This window comes from Periplaneta americana, chromosome 1, assembly GCF_040183065.1.
Source record: "Periplaneta americana isolate PAMFEO1 chromosome 1, P.americana_PAMFEO1_priV1, whole genome shotgun sequence".
NCBI lineage: Eukaryota > Metazoa > Arthropoda > Insecta > Blattodea > Blattidae > Periplaneta > Periplaneta americana.
The window spans coordinates 100717801-100737333 of NC_091117.1; positions in this window are offsets into that span (position 1 = coordinate 100717801).

Here is a 19533-nt window from a genome sequence, read left to right on the forward strand (position 1 = left end):
TCTGCCTCTGTCTCCGGTCCAAAATGGTGGGGCCATGTTCCATCTTCTCTCACAATTCTTGCAAGTAAGTCATCTAGCACTTATCATTGACACTTAGCATGATAAAAATTCAAACAGAAGCTACACTGAACCCATTGCGTCTCCGTTTTTTTTTCTTTGTTATCACATCTTGTCTTCAGATTTCTAAAATTCCTATTGTAATACAATTTTTAAAATAGTATGAAATGTAACACTTAATGCTCAACAAAATTTCGTCTCAAACAGCTAATATTTCTATCAGTAAAGCTAAGCCTATATGGCGACTACAGATGTATCTAAAATTCCAAAAACATTTCCTAAAATTTCATGAAGATACAATAAATCTTTGTACCAAATATCATATGCTTACCTTTAGTAATAAGCCTGTGATGTAATTATAAACATCCACAAAATTTGTACGCCTGAGAAGTCGACGCAAACTTGCTCTCTCCAAACATAAAAGCTCACTGAAGCAGCTACAATAGTCACACAAAGCTTAGCTGTATGTTTCTGGAAACCGGACAACATATGCAATCCCTTGGCGGAAATTTGGATATCGTAACACCACTGGTTAGTTCACAAATGAGGAAATAAAAATAATTTCGAGGAAAAATTGTTCCGGGGCTGGGTATCGAACCCGGGACCTTTGGTTAAACGTACCAGCGCTCTCCCACTGAGCTACCCGGGAACTCTACCCGACACCGATCCAATTTTTCCCTCTATATCCACAGACCTCAAAGTGGGCTGACAACCGTCAAGCAACCAACATTTGAGTGCACACTAACTCTGTGTGACTTTTAAATTGTGGCTTTCTGTTACGTACAGTGACATGTATTATGCAAATTAAGCTTTCAGGAATAACTCCCTGTAAAGTTAATTTGAACAATTTTTCCCTCGAAATTATTCAAATTATCTTTACAGGGAGTTATACCTGAAGCTTAATTTGCATAATACACGTCACTGTACGTAACAGAAAGCCACAATTTAAAAGTCACACAGAGTTAGTGTGCACTCAAATGTTGGTTGCTTGACGGTTGTCAGCCCACTTTGAGGTCTGTGGATATAGAGGGAAAAATTGGATCGGTGTCGGGTAGAGTTCCCGGGTAGCTCAGTGGGAGAGCGTTGGTGCGTTTAACCAACGGTCCCGGGTTCGATACCCGGCCCCGGAACAATTTTTCCTCGAAATTATTCAAATTAACTTTACAGTGAGTTATTCCTGAAAGCTTAATTTGCAGGAAAGAAAAAGTATCACAAAATAACCACTGCCACGAAATTACCAGTGTTTACCCTATGTACTATAATAAAAGAGAAAAAACGGCATAACTGCAGTAGTGGGAAATGGTCTAAAGAATACCTGAGAAAAATTTAAATGACATCGTATATTTTCGAACAATTACTTCAAATAATTATGGGGAATATTTTTTGTCCACCTTGACATATTTTTCGTATTTTAGTTTAACTATCAGTTAAAATGATTAAATAATAATTAATAACACAGTAAGATAGAAGGATTCATAACTGATAATGAATATTGTCATATTTTGAATATATCAATTACATATCTATACTAATAATAAATCTGTAACCGAAATGTTTCTGGTAATTTTCTCTTTTCCAAAAATAATTGGTGTTAACATGTATAATTAATCATCCTGAAACCGAAAATCGCTTTTTTGAAATTTTTGTCTGTCTGTCTGGACGTTTGTTACCTTTTCACGCGATAATGGCTGAACGGATTTCAATGAAAATTGGAATATAAATTAAGTTCGTTCCAGCTTAGATTTTAGGCTATATGACATTCAAAATACTTTATTTAAAAGGGATTATAAGGGGTCCTGAATTAAATAAATCGAAATATCTCGCTTATTATTGTGAAAAATGGTACATAACAAAAGTTTCTTTAATGGTTTCCGATAAGTTTTATTCCAGGAAAAATTTTGATAGGACTGATATTTAAGGATATACAAGAGTTTTAAAATAACAATACAATACATTTTCACCGCCGCACAATGTGTAATTTCAAGCAGATAGCCGGCCAAAAATCAATTTTCATACCCTATCTTTAATGCTAAATTCTTATATAGACGTGTTTATAACACTCCAAAGTATACTACTGAAGTGTAGACAGATGCTTACATCTGTTTGGGGACCCTCACAACAGAGCGAAAGTTGCATGTCTCCGATAAGATCATTTACGCTGCAGAGGCAGTCGTGCAGTTTGTATTTGGATGGCGCAGAGTGGTGAAGTTAGTACAGTATTTTTTCTAATATAAAGTGTGGATATATTATAAGAAGGTATGTACTTACAAGTAAGCTAATTTTCGTGACAAAAATTGAATCGCTCATTGCAGAAAGGGGATAAGTCATAAAATCTTACTTTTGAGATAATCAATAAAAACTGTTTTCTTCTTCCAATACTGGAGTAATCATTATAAATATTTTTTCTTATTTTGTTTATGAATAGTGAAGCATAATACATCATGTTAGACATCTGTCATCTCAAACACTTTTGTTTAAAGTTGTTTAATCGAACCATGACTTATCCCCTTTCTGCAAGGAATTGTTAAACATAAAAGAAAAAAATATATAATTTACAATTTTGGGCTAATGTAATATTTGAAAACAAACTAAAAGTTAATAATTATAATGATAACGATGTTTTTATGTGTAATTACTACATTACTGTCACCATTTACATAATTATTTTTGCATTTTAGTCATTATTCCTACTACAGAAATGCACCAATATGTGATTTTATATTACAGTTTTAAATCAAAACTCTACTTTTAAACTCGTACTTAAAATCTGCATATAGGAGAGCACAATGAAAATACACTAAAGCAGTACACAAAATCGTTTGTTTCAATTGTTATAGAGTATATTGTTAGACGTTGGAAGCCACGTCCTTTGTAGATTCCTTGTCACAAGGTGGCCAGTTCAGGATCTCTTCGTAAAAGAAAGTGTGTTCCAGTGGAATGTATTGCATCACTTTCGATAAGTCTCCAAGTTTTTTCGTATTAATGGCAATTTTCCCCATTGTATGCTTTTGTGTAGGCATTACTATGCGTCCAGAACCTGGTTTTTTCATACAGAATCTGTGTTTCCTCATTTCACTATCAATGAACAAACTGGCAGTCACACATTCTGGATCATCTTTAGAGTAAACAAATTCACTGAATTGTGCTGAAGAAACATATTCTTATCTTTCCCTTTCTTCCTCAATGTGTCTAATGAGCAAGTGGTTTTCTTGTAATACTCTGGCCACCAGTATTTAAAATTCAAAATATCATCAGTAGTAACTGAGTCTACAGAAAATCTGTTGTTTGTGTTTGCCTGGTGGATCAAGGTATTATATTGGTCTGTCTTCCTTAGTTTGCTCTTCACTACACCAAAGTTGCGATCACAGGGAAGAAATGAATGGCCTCGTTGTGGAAAATAATGAATGATTTTGCTAAATCTCCCCACTTGGGTCAGTGCAAGCAACAATCGAATTAAGGTATGATTTTTATTTTGCCCTCCACAGTTATCAGAGAAAAGATACAATTCCTTGACTGAAGAAGGGACATTATTTTCAATGTAGTTCAGAAGGAACACACTTCATTTGAAGATTTGTGGCCTATACCTTCATGATAGGAATAGAAGTGCGCCATATGGTCTTTGAAATTGTGAATGTTGAAAATTGATGACCCAAAGTTGCGTCTAAACAAACAATGAGTAGTTTCTTACCCACATTGTTCTCCTGTCGTACGGGCTGCTATAGACTTCCCAATGGAATTGATGTTCCAATGCCTTCAGTTTATTTTTCTTATTTATATTTCTCCTGTAGTTAATTTCATTGCATTTACGTTTACCACTAATAACACAGTTTTCTTCCCCTGGGTCACTTACTACTTCTAGATTATCTGTCATTTTCCTTATCAGCTGATGGGCGCTTAACTTATTAGATCCGCGGCACTCAGTTGCGTCACGTCGTCAGTCAGTGCAGAAAGAAGGTAAGTCGCTGACTGTGCAGAAAGAAGGTAAGTCGCTGCCTTGTCCCCTTTCTGCAATGACTGCGCTGCTTATGGTACTCTGCTTTGCGTTGAGAATGAGCAAATTTGTCCCATTTCTGTATGGAAATGTGTGTCTAGGTCTGGAGAAAGCAATGGCACTCTTAACTCATTTTCGCGTTTTTCGTGACTTATCCCCTTTCTGCAATGACCGATTCAATTGTTATCTTATTGCCTAGAATAAGTGTCTGAATGAACATGTGCAAAGAGTTTGAGTTTTACCTTATTATACGACTTCGAGTTGACTTTTAAAAGGTGTAGCTCTCTATCACCTAGATAAAATTTTGTAGAGATATTCATTGTACTTTTCTGAATACGACGTCGTGATTTTTTTCTGCAAACAGATGCATACAAAGTAGTTATTAATTATTTTCAGACACCATACGCTCCGTAATCCGGAGACCTTTTTTCCAGATGTGGAACAAGAGCGAGAGAAAACTGAAATTCTCGAATATAATTGAACATTTTGGCCTCAAAGATTACTCTGAAGACATTTTACAGTCAATAAAATAATGAATTAAATTTCTATGCTCAATGATTCGATTAAGGTGGTAAAACTACAGCATAAATAGAAAAATTTCTTAAAATATAATGCGCTATATTTGAACCAAGATGCAAAGTCTGAGAATAAAATATATAATACTTTGCCATCTACTACAAAACAATTCCAATTTGAGTCTGCCAGTACGAGGACGTCCACGTAAACTTTTCGGAGAACTGAGCGAAAGATCAAAACGTAAAAAAACTAGTCCACTTTTTAAAGAAAGAAAGATCGCCAGAAGAAAAGCTTCCTGCTGCCCATATGAGTTTCAGAACTTCGAGGAATAGAGATGCGGCCAATATTGTAGGAGAGCTTTCACTTGCATCACTTCAACGTGCGACAAAATGGAGAAAAAAACGTGAAAATCGATTTTGCAGGAACGACCAACAATTATCACTAATAAGGATCTCGCTTAGATTACTGATTTACAGTTGACCTCTAATCAATATAAAGAATTAAGGGAAATGCAAAATCTTGTGACAGTTAATTTAGATCCACCGTATTATTTATTGCGAAACATTGAAAATAGGATAGATTCAGGCAGGTAAGGGGACTACCTTGTTGACATGATACAACAAAGTAGTCGCAATAAAAACGATGCAAATACCGCAAGAAGATTTTTAGGGAGGTTTCCACTTTCGAATATAGGCCTATTACTGGAATAGATGGAAATCTAATAAGTCGTTTACACACATAATATCAGAAACCTTTTTCTTGAGGTTTTGCAATACTGATGAACGGGCATTTGACATGTATGCAAGGGAGACAAGGGAATTATATTTATGCTTGCACAAATGGTATTATATGCCTACAACCCTTCACAAGCTCTTGGCTCATGGACAGAAGGTCACAGGACACTATTATACTTATTGGCAAACTATCTGAGGAAGCCCAGGAAACGAGGAACAAATACTATATATTACACTTTTAAGAGAAGTCTTCACAAGAAAAACCTCAAGAAAGACACAAATACCGATCTTTTACTCAGGCAACTTATTTCCTTGGACCTTTACATCACCAGCTTAAAGAAATTAAGAAGAAAAAATCGCGGTCGATTTCAATAGCAGTGCTGCAGTTGTCTCCGAGACTCCATTACTCGGTGCAGCCGAAGGAGAGACTCGGAGTGAAGATATAGATTCTGATGGGGATGCATCTGACGTCTGAACGAGTAAGATATGTAGCAATATTCCTCCGTCTTACGCTTTCAATTTTAAGCGCATTCCACATTACGAACATTAATTTATTTTTTCACTAAAATAGAATTTTTTTTACAATATTACTAATTTTATTTTCAGTAAAAATAGTTGCTATTTTCATTTTCATTATTAAAAATTTATCCACTTCAATAATAATTATGAAAACTGAGCGATTAGTTTTCGAGAAATGATTTTTGGCCGGCTAGACTCGCTAAATTACACACTGTGCGCCGCCTCAGATTATAGCGTCGTTGTTCCGTAACTCCTATGTGCAAACACGGCCGACTTGATGTTACCTTCGCTTTTTTTGTATACGGCCTTGACTATAGTAATCTTATGTTGAAACTGGATAATTTCTCAATTCCACCACGAGGCGCTGTCTGCCAAGGTGTGGTGTCCACAGAAGAAATACTCAATATGAATTAAAATAAATTATTAAAGAGTAATAATAACAATTATAAATAATAAATAAGAAAATAATAAGTATTATTATATTTAGTTCTGTTAATTATAGTAGAAGCGAGAGTTTAAAAGCAGGGAAGGTAACACATAGTAACCTGTTCAGTTTAAGTAACATGATGACAGAGGCGTAATTTTGTAGTTCATTCACTGGGTAGCACCCCTAGGCTAAACTGGGATATTTCAAAGTAATCACTTGGGTAATTATTTACAATAACTTGTACTAATTTTCATAATTTCACTCACTGCACTGATACATTCCACTTGATATTGCAGATTCAAGAATCATAGTTTCAAGATTTTGCGACTCAGTGGATTATAAGCCGCATTCTTCGAAGGAAAAAGCTTTTCAATTAAAGCTGCTGCAATGTTATCTAACAAATTTCACACTAATGATATTAGCAAGCCGTTTTTGGCCGTCTTCATCACAAATTGGCATTGCAAGAGAGGGCATCTACACAGTAACGGCTCAATTTCTGAACACAAATTTTCTAATATATTCTTGTTTGGTATTCTCTTTCGATGATTAAGCAGCTGATCTAGAATCAATTTTGCATGAATACTGCCTTCATCGGCCTTTTTCCTTACATTTTCCAGTTCTTTATGTAACGGATCTCTTTCAATTAGTTGGAGTTTTTCGGTTGTTTTCGTTATCTCATCTTGCTTCTCTTTTAACACCTGATTAAGTTGTTTAATTTTCACATGCAATCTGTTAATTATATTTTTTTTTAGCTCCACAAAGTTGACAACGTCTGTTTGCGTCGTTTTATGGTCATTTTCAACTGGCAAGAAGGGAATGTCATTAACTGATGCTGAGCCACTCGGAACATCTTGTCCCAATAGTGAAAAACTAATATTACTAAAAGATTTGCTTTTCTTGGGTGGAGGGAGATCAATTTTAGTAACTGTTCGTCATGGTCTTCTGATATCTGTCACTTTATACCTAGGATAATGAGAGAATATTGTTGGCACAGAATTTGGTTTTAATAGTCTAAATTTCCCATTATTAGAGTAATCTTCTTCCCTGAAATGTAAACTACAAACGACTGAAGATGGGGAGTTGCTTTAGGAACAAAGTCTTGGCGTGAAATCACTTTGAGGCATTTTCGCATCTTTCTCTTACTTACTTACTTACTTACTTACTTACTTACTTGCTCACTTACTTACTTACTTACTTACTTACTTACTTACTTATGGCTTTTAAGGAACCCGAAGGTTCATTGCCGCCCTCACATAAGCACGCCATTGATCCCTATCCTGAGCAAGATTAATCCAGTCTCTATCATCATATCCCACCTCCATCAAATCCATTTTAATATTATCTTCCCATCTACGTCTTTTCCCTTCTGGCCTCCCAACTAACACTATATATGCATTTCTGGATTCGTCCATACGTGCTACATGCCCTGCACATCTCAAACGTCTGGATTTAATGTTCCTAATTATGTCAGGTGAAGAATACAATGCGTGCAGTTCTGTGTTGTGTAACTTTCTCCATTCTCCTGTAACTTCATCCCTTTTAGCCCCAAATATTTTCCTAAGCACCTTATTCTCAAACACCCTTAACCTATGTTCTTCTCTCAAAGTGAGAGTCCAAGTTTCACTACCATAAAGAACAACCGGTAATATAACTGTTTTATATATTCTAACTTCCAGATTTTTTGACAGCAGACTAGATGATAAAAGCTTCTCAACCGAATAATAACACGCATTTCCCATATTTATTCTGTGTTTAATTTCCTCCCGAGTATAATTTATATTTGTTACTGTTGCTCCAAGATATTTGAAAATAAAATAAAATATTTGAATTTTTCCACCACTTCGAAGGATACAACTCCAATTTTTATATTTCCATTTCGTACAATATTCTGGTCACGAAATATAATCATCTTTCCCTGTCACTCGGAAATTCGTGGAATGATATTGCTCCTCCACTCTTTTTTTCTATTCGAAGTACACAATAGTACACAACAATGTCATTTTGAATCATATCACAATAAAGTAGAAAGTAGCGCAATATTACTAATTATAATCGTACAAGAAACCATACACACATTCCTCAGTGAACCTTGGGGGTCAGTGCCACCTGGCGGAAATTTCATATTTTCTCGATTACAGATTTAACACAGGGATCAAAATGAATTTTCAAAGCCGGTAAAGGAGAAGCGAAGCGAGCATCATGTCGGCCGTGGTGCAAAATATAAAATGTTTCAGTAGGAAGAAAAAACAGATTTATTCATTCTATGGCAGTGGGACATAGGAAATCGTGAATTCTTACATTTTCGAAAGAAAGAAATATAATTACATGTAGGATATTGTATTATTTGCTGTATAACTATTTAAGTTATTTAACAAAGCAAAAATCTGAAAATCGATGTCACATAGGAGTTATTGCAGGAACGACATCGATGGCTATAATGAAATAAAAACAAATGACTCCGTCTATTTAAGGCGACCTTGACATTTTATCAATATTAATATACAGAGAATATTTGTGTCTTTGTATGAAGTAATCTCAGAAGCTAATTTGGATAATTCCTTCACTATTTGAAATTTGTAGTTTCTCTAGATGGTTGTAATACTACATATGAGGGCTGAGGTAATCTCAGGTAAGATGAAAATAGATCTTTACGCACAGAAAACTTGATATTCTGTAGAAATATTGTATAACTTGATAATTGCAACTTTATTTGGTCCACATAAAATTCTCTAATTTTATACACTTAAATTTCTTTTTGTTCACAGAACATAATAGTTAAGAGTTTTGTCGTAAAGATGAGTATTTTTGCTGGACCACAAATAAAGCCCATAATAAATAAGCATTTTACCATAGAGCTCACTGGAGCTAAGCCATTTTAAAAGGTGTCACGAAATGGCGTTCCTGCGCTCATAATTTACCCATATTCGTTTCTTGTGTTTCTTAAAATAATATTTATGTAGGGCACCTCATTTCTTTATTTGCATAAATAATGATATACAACCGAGCGAGTTGGCTCAGACGGTAGCGTTTGAGACACGCATTCGAGAGGTCCCGGGTACAAACCCCGTGGCCGACTGGGGTTTTTCATGATTTCCCTTAGTCATAAAGGCAAATGCCGGATTGGAAAGATACATGCCACGATTCATCACCGCCTCAATTACCAATACTAAAAACATTAATCAAAGTCTATAATCAGTTACATGAACACAAGCCATCTACAACACACAATAGAAACAGGAACTCAATAAGAGTAAAAACGGCCTACTCATATACCCACACATTCTAAACACGCGACATGACCACAGATGTTGAGGCGTGAATAAAATAAACTTAAAAAAAAATATGCACAGTAAGGTTAACATAAAAATTATCTTCGTACACAATCCACTCTATTAATTTGGAGTGATTTATTAAAGGATACATTCGAGACTAATTTAGAAAAATGTTAAACGAATTATCCTTGCATCAAAGACGGATGTTCTCTGAATCAAATGATCATATTTTAATTATTTGCATGTGATAATAATTAAGAAACATGTGTTAAAGGGATTATCATTGCACCAAATGAGTGATCTCTGGACCAAAATGATCGCATTTTAATTATTGAAATACAATTTAAATTAAGTAACATATTAAACGATTTATCCTTCTATCAAACACGAATGTTCCCTGGACCAGATGTCCTATTTTAATTATGCAATTACTTTATATTTATTTGTAACAAGTGCAGCGGAGCACACGGGTACGGCTAGTTTAAAATATAATGGAGGAGGGGTTAAGCACAAATTATTTTCTTTGGGTCAGATCCTCCTTCGGAGACCAAAACAGTTCTAGACATTTTCGTTATCTATACCCTAAAGCAGTGGTTCCCAAACTGAGGATCGTGTAAAGAGTTGAGGGAGTCGTGAGTTGACTTTCAAAATGAAACAAAAAAACTCTTCATTAAATACACTTACTTTGTGTTCAGGAACATAAACAATGTTTACTATAAAAATAAAAATCAGTAAATTAAAAAAAAAATTATGTGACAAAAAGTGCCTGTTTTTTCAGAAAGCAGTTCTGGAATCTGTATTCAACATATTCATAGTGATATCACTTTCAAGTTCAATGGTGTTTTTTGTCTTTATTTCGATTGCAGCCATAGACGAGAAGATTATTTTGCATGTATGAGGTTTCAAATGTTATAAAAAATTTAAAAGCTTCCTTTTGTAAGCTTGGAGTATTCATGCATTCTATTGTTCCAAAACTGATCTACATTCTACGAAAAGCCTAGTTTCAACATTTCGTCAGTAGGTATGTAGGCTACATTATTTAAATGAATTTTTTCTTCATATTTGTTTTGTAATTTCAGCCAGTTGAACGCAACTGTCACAAAAATGTGTTTATCAGTGACAGTAGTTCTGTTTTGAGTGCCTTCCGGAAGGTAATAAAAAACTGTTGTTTAGAATTCTGCAAACTTAATTGCAACTCAGTACGAGTATTTGTCGTAACATACGTAAATTTTCCACGAGTTTTTAGTGTACTGGAATGAGTCACATTCCTTTTGTTAAGTGATGTCGATCACAAATCAAGCTTCTATATAAATCCTTTGATTTTATCCCTGTCTGTTACATGTTAACATCTCCGCTTTCCAAACTACTATTCAAGTGTTCGAAAATATCAGAAAAGTAAGCTCCTAGAGATGATATTCAGATAATATTTCGTGTTATTTTTGCATTACATTCTTCTATTTTGATCGTTCTTTGGGTGGTATCCGCTAATTTTGAGCAAAAAATAATCGATGTTTTAAATTTTACAGAGATTTATATTTTTCGAATATGGTTAAGTACCCTGCCAGTTCGATAGTGAGGGTCGCATACAGAAGTCTCGCCCAAAAGTGGGTCGCGCCTTCAAAAAGTTTGGGAATCACTGTTCTAAAGAATCTGCTCTTAAGATTAATGCACCGGAAGTGAAATAACCTTGTAGATTGAAAGTACACTTAAATGAATAGAAAACCTATATTACGTTTTGTGATTAAATGCACGCTTAATTAGAAAATTAAGTTTGAAGTTTCAGCAGGCCTGCAACATCGCCGCTTACACACTCTACTCGTGATACATTTGTAAAAGGTCAACGAACTCAGTTGTCTCGGTAGGTGAGATGCTCTCTGCCGCGACGTTGTTGCAACCTGATCGCATCGTGCAGTGACTTGAAATAGAAGCTTTAAAATTAAATTTACACGAGAATCGTCCACGCTATTGAAATACGTCAAAGGGAGAAATTATTCTTTATTATTTCTATCGAAATGGACAAAAATCACGATCCTACTCGCAATAGTTACCGAATAAGAGGTTGTTAAACATTGGGGGGGGGGGATTTTTTTCTGAAAAAAAAACTATGCACTTTCCATCAATATATTATGTAGTTTTTTGTTACATAGGCTACAACATGAGCTATTCGCTCTGAAAATCTGCAAAGTTATTTCATTTCCATCCTATACATAATGTGCTTTAGGCTACATCTGATTTCTCTAGAAGGGGGGCATGCGTACTATGGGATTACTGAAATGATAAGCCACGTGAGAGGTTGACATCTCTACCTTATCCATTCGAAAAATATTGACGACTGTCTTGTTTCCAGACTCTGATACCACTATATCCAAGCTGGACTTGAGATTTGTCAGCAGTGCAGAAATAACTGTAGAAAGAAGTATCACACGTCTTGCTCGTGATAAGGAACTTTACACCGATTACAGAGTATTCTTGTTCAACATGAGAAGAGAACCTCCATCAGATCAATCTTTCATATCTCGAATCTGTTGTAGTCTTTGGGATTACTTCGGACAACTGCAAGATATAGCCATCGTAAGTATAGGCTATATTCCTTTTGTTTATACATCACTATTATTATTATTATTATTATTATTATTATCATCATCATCATCATCATCATCATTATCATTCAGGATTGCTTGCTTCATTCTGAATAAATAATAATATTTATTTTTCTTCGACTTGATGAGGCATGAAAAAAAATATTATTAACATAAATAATAACTTTGCTTATGTTTAAAGAACATTAATTTTAGCTTACCAGTGTGTTTCAGGACTTATACTCGTATATTGTGACCGTCTTACATAAAATCCCTCAATTTGTATTTCACACATGAATGAAGACAAATTTAATATCTTATTTCTTTAATAACCAAAACCTCTCATATAAACGAAATATTATTAAAAACATGTTTAAAATAACACTTCAGTCGGTCTGAGTAACGCAGTCGGTAGAATGTTGGCGTTATGTGACCGAGGTTGCGGGTTCGTTCCTGGTCCAGATTGATGGCTTATAGGTGTACTTAAATGCGACAGGCTCATGTCGATAGAATTAACATAATTTAATTTAATAATACTCCAGCAGTCTAGTGGCCTTCTCTCGAAGGTTTGGAGAGTTGAGCCTTCCCGAGGGCACGGTATGTGTAAGAGTTTTTAGTTAAAAAGAAAATAAAAAAGAATTAATTTCATTGTAAAAATATTTTCAAAATTGATTCCATGATAAAAAAATGTACATCCAAATACAGTACTACATACGATAACGGACCGCATAAAAACCATGAAAGTACTAAAAACAATGCTTCAGTTGTTAATAACATTACTTAATTAATTAATTAATTAATTAAAAACCAATAAACATATTTTTCACATCATTGGTATCATAGGTACGGATAACATATTAATAGCATCCTAACCATTGGAGCTGTTTGAAATCAGGTAATAAAATAATAATAAATATGATCAATATCATTATCATTATCAACATAGACATATATAGTATTAAGCAATAAGTATAATATAACTTCTTTTTTTACTTGGTTATTTAACGATACTGTATCAATTACGAGGCTATTTAGCGTAGATGGTATTGATGATAGCGAGATGAGGCCGAGGATTAGCCATACATTATCTGACACTTGCATTGCGATTGGGGAAAACTTCGGAAAAAACCCAACCAGGTAATCAGCCCAAGCAGAAATCGAACCCACGCTCGAGCGCAACTCCAGATCGACAGGCAAGCGCCTTAGCCGATACAGCTTCTTAATGCAACAGTGATAACCAGGTGGTGTTACACTAAATTTTTAACCTTTATATTCTCAAACAGCATATTTTGTTAGTCATCTCCTACAAAGAAATCAATTATTTTCTATTTAAATAAACAAGTTACCTTGTTTCTCCTAAAAGCTAAAGATTCGTCGTTACATTATTTCCACGATAATCACTAATGTACTTAAATCGTAGGTATTAATAAAAAACAATCATAAAATACTATTCTAATCTGTAGCAGCTAACTTAGAACTGAATGTTTTTGAAAGTTATTCTCTTTTTAAATAATAATAAATAATATGTAATTTGTGTTACAATTTAATTCATAAAGAAATAGTGTAGTATTAATTGAAAAACAACTGAAATCAACTGAAGATTTCCATTGTTCACACGTTCACAAGACCACAATTCACACCAAACTACTTGAAATAGAAAACTGGATGTGACTGTTGCTTCTGTACGCAATAGGAACTACAGAAACATCAGCGACATTTTTTCAACCCTCCCTATACCTGCATCAGAAACAGTAACGTGAGGGTTTTCCAGGAATATGGTCAAGTAGCCTCTAAGACTAATGAGATCGACCCTCTCTATTCGTGAAACGCACTATGAATAGCGTTTTAACCCAAGTTTCTATGTGTCACCCAGCGGCTATTTGTGCAAGTATAATGTTGTTTGATATGCAAGAGAAAATATCACACTTTTTCTAGGCATTCATAACTTGAAGTGTAAAATTACCTGATTTAGCCACTTTCTTTGAAGCCCCAGTTATCTTCACGTTTAAAAATAATTTAACTTCACACAAAAGACGCAGGATGATCCAGGAATCACTGAATATATTTTTTTAATCACACTGGGAAAATTAACTTAATTCTTGGCGTGGACAAGAAGATGAAGACGACGACAACTCGAGAAATAATATATTTCCCTCAATATATTAACCAGAAATTCATTGAACTTTACATCACTTATTCTCACATGCGCCTGTGAGCTTTATGTATAATTTTCTGTTGCCTATATGTTTGAACTTGCTATTTGTGTGGATTTACTTGTATTTATCTTTTTCTTCAGGATTTTTACCATGGAAAGAGTTCTGGATCGATAATAAGGACCGATTTCATTCAACCATCTTACAATATGTTCATGGAGGAACTGCTCACAAAGTTCAAGTACTATCACATGCAATGTGAAGAGGTGTGGCTTCATCAGGTGAAAGGTAATCTCTATTCTACTGTACGCTATGTGTATTCTGTAGTGTCTCTACTTTCTAACAAAATCCTAAATCTGCTTTCAAAAGATTTCAGAAATAGATCTCATACTGCGTTGACCACAGTGCACTTAACAGCAGAAAATTCACTGAGCACAACTAAGCTTATGTATGATTCTGAGCAGTATTGTACATGGTAGCGCACGTTTCTCATTCTCTACTTCTCCCTCAATTCTTCACTTCAGGATCCGTGTTTTCTTGCGTTTCAGGAAAGGATATAGAACAGGCCTGCACAAGGTTTGCGCTCTCCGAGCTGGCTCACAGCTCATGAGCGGAATGCAGATATTAGCTGCGCTCTGTTATGAGGGTAGACTGGAAGAAGGGGTGATCTCGTACAAAATGTACACAAAAGAAAGTACTATTACGAGTACTTATGAAATAAATTCCCGTTCAGTGTTTGCAAAACTATCTTGGACTATTATTAATTAATAAAGAAATAATTATTTTACAGAAGTAATAGAAATTCTATAGCTACTTAAATGTACAATATCATTTTGTTATATTTTTATTTATCAGTACATCAAAACGAGGTTTTATGCTGTTGGCAGCTGAAAGGAACAGTAGCCTACTGATCGTAATGAAACATCAGTTACAGATGTTCGATGCTGCCTTTATTAAAGTTGATAACAGAAAACAGTTGCTCACAAATATAAATGTTGAGCCAAATATAGAAAACATTTTCACAGCCAGCCTGTGTAGTCGTGTATATTATTGCTAATGTTTAGTTTTGTAAAATTCAACCAGGCTAGTAGTATATTCAAACGATCTTTAGCTCTTAGGTCACACTGACGATCAGTAAGTTCGAGCTGTAAATCGTTAAATGTTAAATGTTATGTTCCGTCTTTTAGATTCCTCCATATTGTGCTGTAGCAGTAGGTAAGCAACGTGAAACAGTTACTGAGAATAGGCCTACACACTGCACTCCACTAGATAGCTGAGTGGTCGTTTTCCTCTCCTCTACCCATAGCAAGTCTGTCATTCTGACGTATCTTCCTCCCCGTTTCGGCGAGCGGTAAACCCCGCTCTCCCGCTCCGAAAGAGCGCGCGCGCTCGTTGAGCGCTGTTTGTGCAGGCTTGATATAGAAGTATAGAGGTATAGACTTGCTCATCAGGCGGAACATGGAACATCCCTAAGCAATTCATTCCAGAGGCTTTTTGTGCACTCATGACGGAATGAGTTCCGTGCAGAATATGCTGTCCGGATAAGCTAGCCCCAACATCCGCCACACAACTCGTTCCTCTTTAGCCTTCAGTTTCATTTACCATACCTCAGGTGTTGATGTGCAGTTATACGAGTATTACGGGTATACAGAGTGAACCGTAAGTAAAATTCCTTTGCAGAACGAAAAGTTACATTTGCTCATATCAAATTTCAGCACATTACAGGACAAAACTAAAATTCTTTCAATATTTATTATCATAATACACTGCTCTCTTAAATATACTGAGCATATTGGGAATTAAAACAATGGCTTTCCTAAACAAGCTATGAAATGTCTAATATAAATAATTTTATCTCGAAAGGAAGCAAAAACAAACAAAACTGTATTGAACTGTTTGTTTAAAATATGTCAAAGAATAACCCTCGAAATTAATTGCATTGCTTACGGATCGCTCTGTATGTACGAGTCATATATCCGTCAGGAAACTCGGAACCTGGGAGGCTTCGATGCATCTTATACAGGTGCATGAGTCGACTAGAACCCACAACCACTGCCATTCACAAATATTTGGATAAGCCGCGAGGAACATTTTAGTGTGGCGGAACAGCAGGTTGACGTCAGGAGATTCCCTGTTTATCGAGCGAGATAATTATGAAAGGAGAATTGTTCAGAATGTGTCAGTGAAATGACGAGGGGAAAATGGCGTAAGCCCGAGAAAAAAGCCCTCACAACGCTGGCTTGGTCTACCACAAATACAACTTCGCCTTCTCGTCGTCGAGATTTGAAGCTAGGTTCGCTGTGGTTGTAAGTCAGTGTATTTCTACTATTCTTTTACTGTACTGTTTACATTTCTTTTTAAATATTTTGTATTGCCCCTAACATTATACATTGCCCTTCAAGAATTTCGGTATTCGTTAGTTGTAAGTCATTACTTGTGTTATATTTTAATTATTGTAATTGTTCCTGAATCATGTATGTAACTTGTAACCGTAAATCATTGCTTGTAATATCTCTTTATTACTCTTAACCGTTTCATTGTTCATGAATTAAGTATTAATTTGAAAGTGAAAGTGAAGCTTTGTTTTATTAATCTACTATTGATTATCTTTTTAAGATCGTGATTTACTCTGAAACGGTTGGACATTCTTGTATACCTTTTATATTGATTATTCCTCAAACATCTCATTAATCTTTAACAAGAGCTATTCTTTCACTAATGTGCATGCTTCTACATAATTCATGTAAATTGTAACTGTGACCACTATTTTATGTTATCACTTTACTATTGTTTATTGGTTATAAAATATGTATTTTGATGCCAACTATAACCCTAATATACCTCAGGGTGAAATATGGTTTATTAAATTGGATAATAATAAAAAAAAAGTCAGTGTATTCTGTCAACTAAGCTACCAAGACTATTCTCCACGGCCAATCTCCTGCATAGGCCTACAGTATATCTTCAATGGCTCCCGCGAGTCAGAGGAGCGCAGAGTTGCCTAATAGAGTATCGCTATCAAAGGGACATTTAATTGTGAAATTCAGTAGCTTGCTAGATGTAAAGAGAACGAATTTCTAAGTACGCCCGAAAAAAAAAAACAGCATACCGTTCCCTCTGTACTATCATTATAAAGATACAGGTTATAGCGCAGTGTTAGAACTTAACATATTCTGGAACAAGAGCGCTATTGTTTAGAACGCCTGCATCACTCAAGCAAGATATAGGTCTATAGGTCTACAGTACAGAATGCAAACACACACTGGACACACATGATTCTATCTTCGTTTTTATATGTTGAACAAGAAGCAAATCATTTTTCTCCTTCATACTCACTTATGGCTTTTAAGGAACCCGGAGGTTCATTCACGCCCTCACATAAGCCCGCCATCGGTCCCTATTCTGTGCAAGATTAATCCAGTCTCTACAATCATATCCCACATCCCTCAAATCCATTTTAATATTATCTCCCCACTACGTCTCGGCCTCCCCAAAGGTCTTTTTCCCTCCGGCCTCCCAACCAATACTCTACATGCATTTCTGGTTTCGCCCATTACGTGTTACATGCCCTGTCCACCTCAAACGTCTGGATTTAATGTTCCTAATTACGTCAGGCTGCCTACGACTCGCGTTACGGAATGCGCGCGCTGGTTCGAGTACTCATGGGGAAAGAAATTTGCTCATGAAATTTGTGTCAGTGTATGGGATCGGTGCCCACCCAGCATCGGATGCACTTGGGGAGCTACGATAGGTAGCGAAATCCGGTTGTGAAAGCCAGCTATAACGGCTGGGAGAATCATCGTACTAACCACACGATACCTCCATTCTGGTTGGATGATTGTCCACCTCTGCTTGTGAACATAGGCCAGCAGCCGGGTGGTCGGTCTGGATCCTTCAAGGGTTATGGCGCCACGGATTATTATTATTATTATTATTATTATTAATTATGTCAGATGAAGAATACAATCCGTGCAGTTCTGCGTTGTATAACTTTCTCCATTCTCCTGTAACTTCATCCCTTTTAGTCCCAAATATTTTCCTAAGCACCTTATTCTCAAACACTCTTAACCTCTTCTCCTCTCTCAAAGTCAGTCCAAGTTTCACAACCATGCAAAACAACTGGTAATATAACTGTTTTATAAATTCTAACTTTCAGCTTTTTGAGAGCAGACTGAATGACAAAAGCTTCTCAACCGAATAATAACAGGTATTTCCCATATTTATTCTGCGTTTAATTTCCTCCCAAGTGTCATTTAAAGGCCTATTTGTTACTGTAGATGTGAAGAAATATTTATGTTACACCATCCCGTTGAGTAAAGCAAGTAGTAGTGATAAACGAGAGGCAAAAGGTTGTGTTTTACGGTAACAGCCACTCATGAAAATCGATATTTATAATTTACGACTTTTTTTTAATATCCCAGCAATATTTCTCTTTTAACAGACAAAGTACAATAATAAATCTCGAGTCTTTCGCCAAGCGAAGACGCTTCTTTAACTTGCCGTAACTCGGAAACCTGTTAAGATTTTGAAGAGTGTCAACCTTTAAAACCAGTTTTCATTCTTTCTTAACATAAAAATGTTTACAGCTTCCTACAACTTTTGAAGGTGCAATTGTCTGTTTTGAACAAATCACTTCGAAGTTACTATTTTTTCTTTCTCTTTTCAAAAGAAATTTTAATTTCAAATTTTTTACTATGCCTTCCTTAGACATTAATCTATCAATCATAAAAATTGCAGCGCGATTGATAGCATAGGAGCTACGACATGATAAATGTTAAAGAAGCAGCTCTCCCACTCCGGTATCGCCATCTATCTCCCGCACAAGCCAGCGATATTACAACGTCGCAGCGATCTTTTACTGGTTCTCGTCATATGCAGGAGATTTGCCGCGGAGAATAGTAGGGCAGGATGTACGTCTAGCGCAACACCATTTAGATTGCCACTCCTACAGTTTATTTTTGTAGGTTATTGTTTCCTTGTATGTATATATATATATATATATATTTTTTTTTTTTGTGGTCTCCCATTCTTTCAGCAGGTCTCTGCCAAAATGTATGTTTTGTTCTTAACCAATTCTGCATATAGCCTATAGGCCTACATAATAATTTTCGCTTATGTAGACGTTATTTATTCGATCGAATGATTCGGTCAGAGCCGAGGTTCGTGGGTTCAAACTATGTTTATCACAATGATCTTTTAAGTTGGGAAGAATTTTTAGAATAGCTTCCTTCGGAAAGTTACAGAAAAATTTATAGCACGCAGTGGTGAAGTCAGGATTTTAAAAT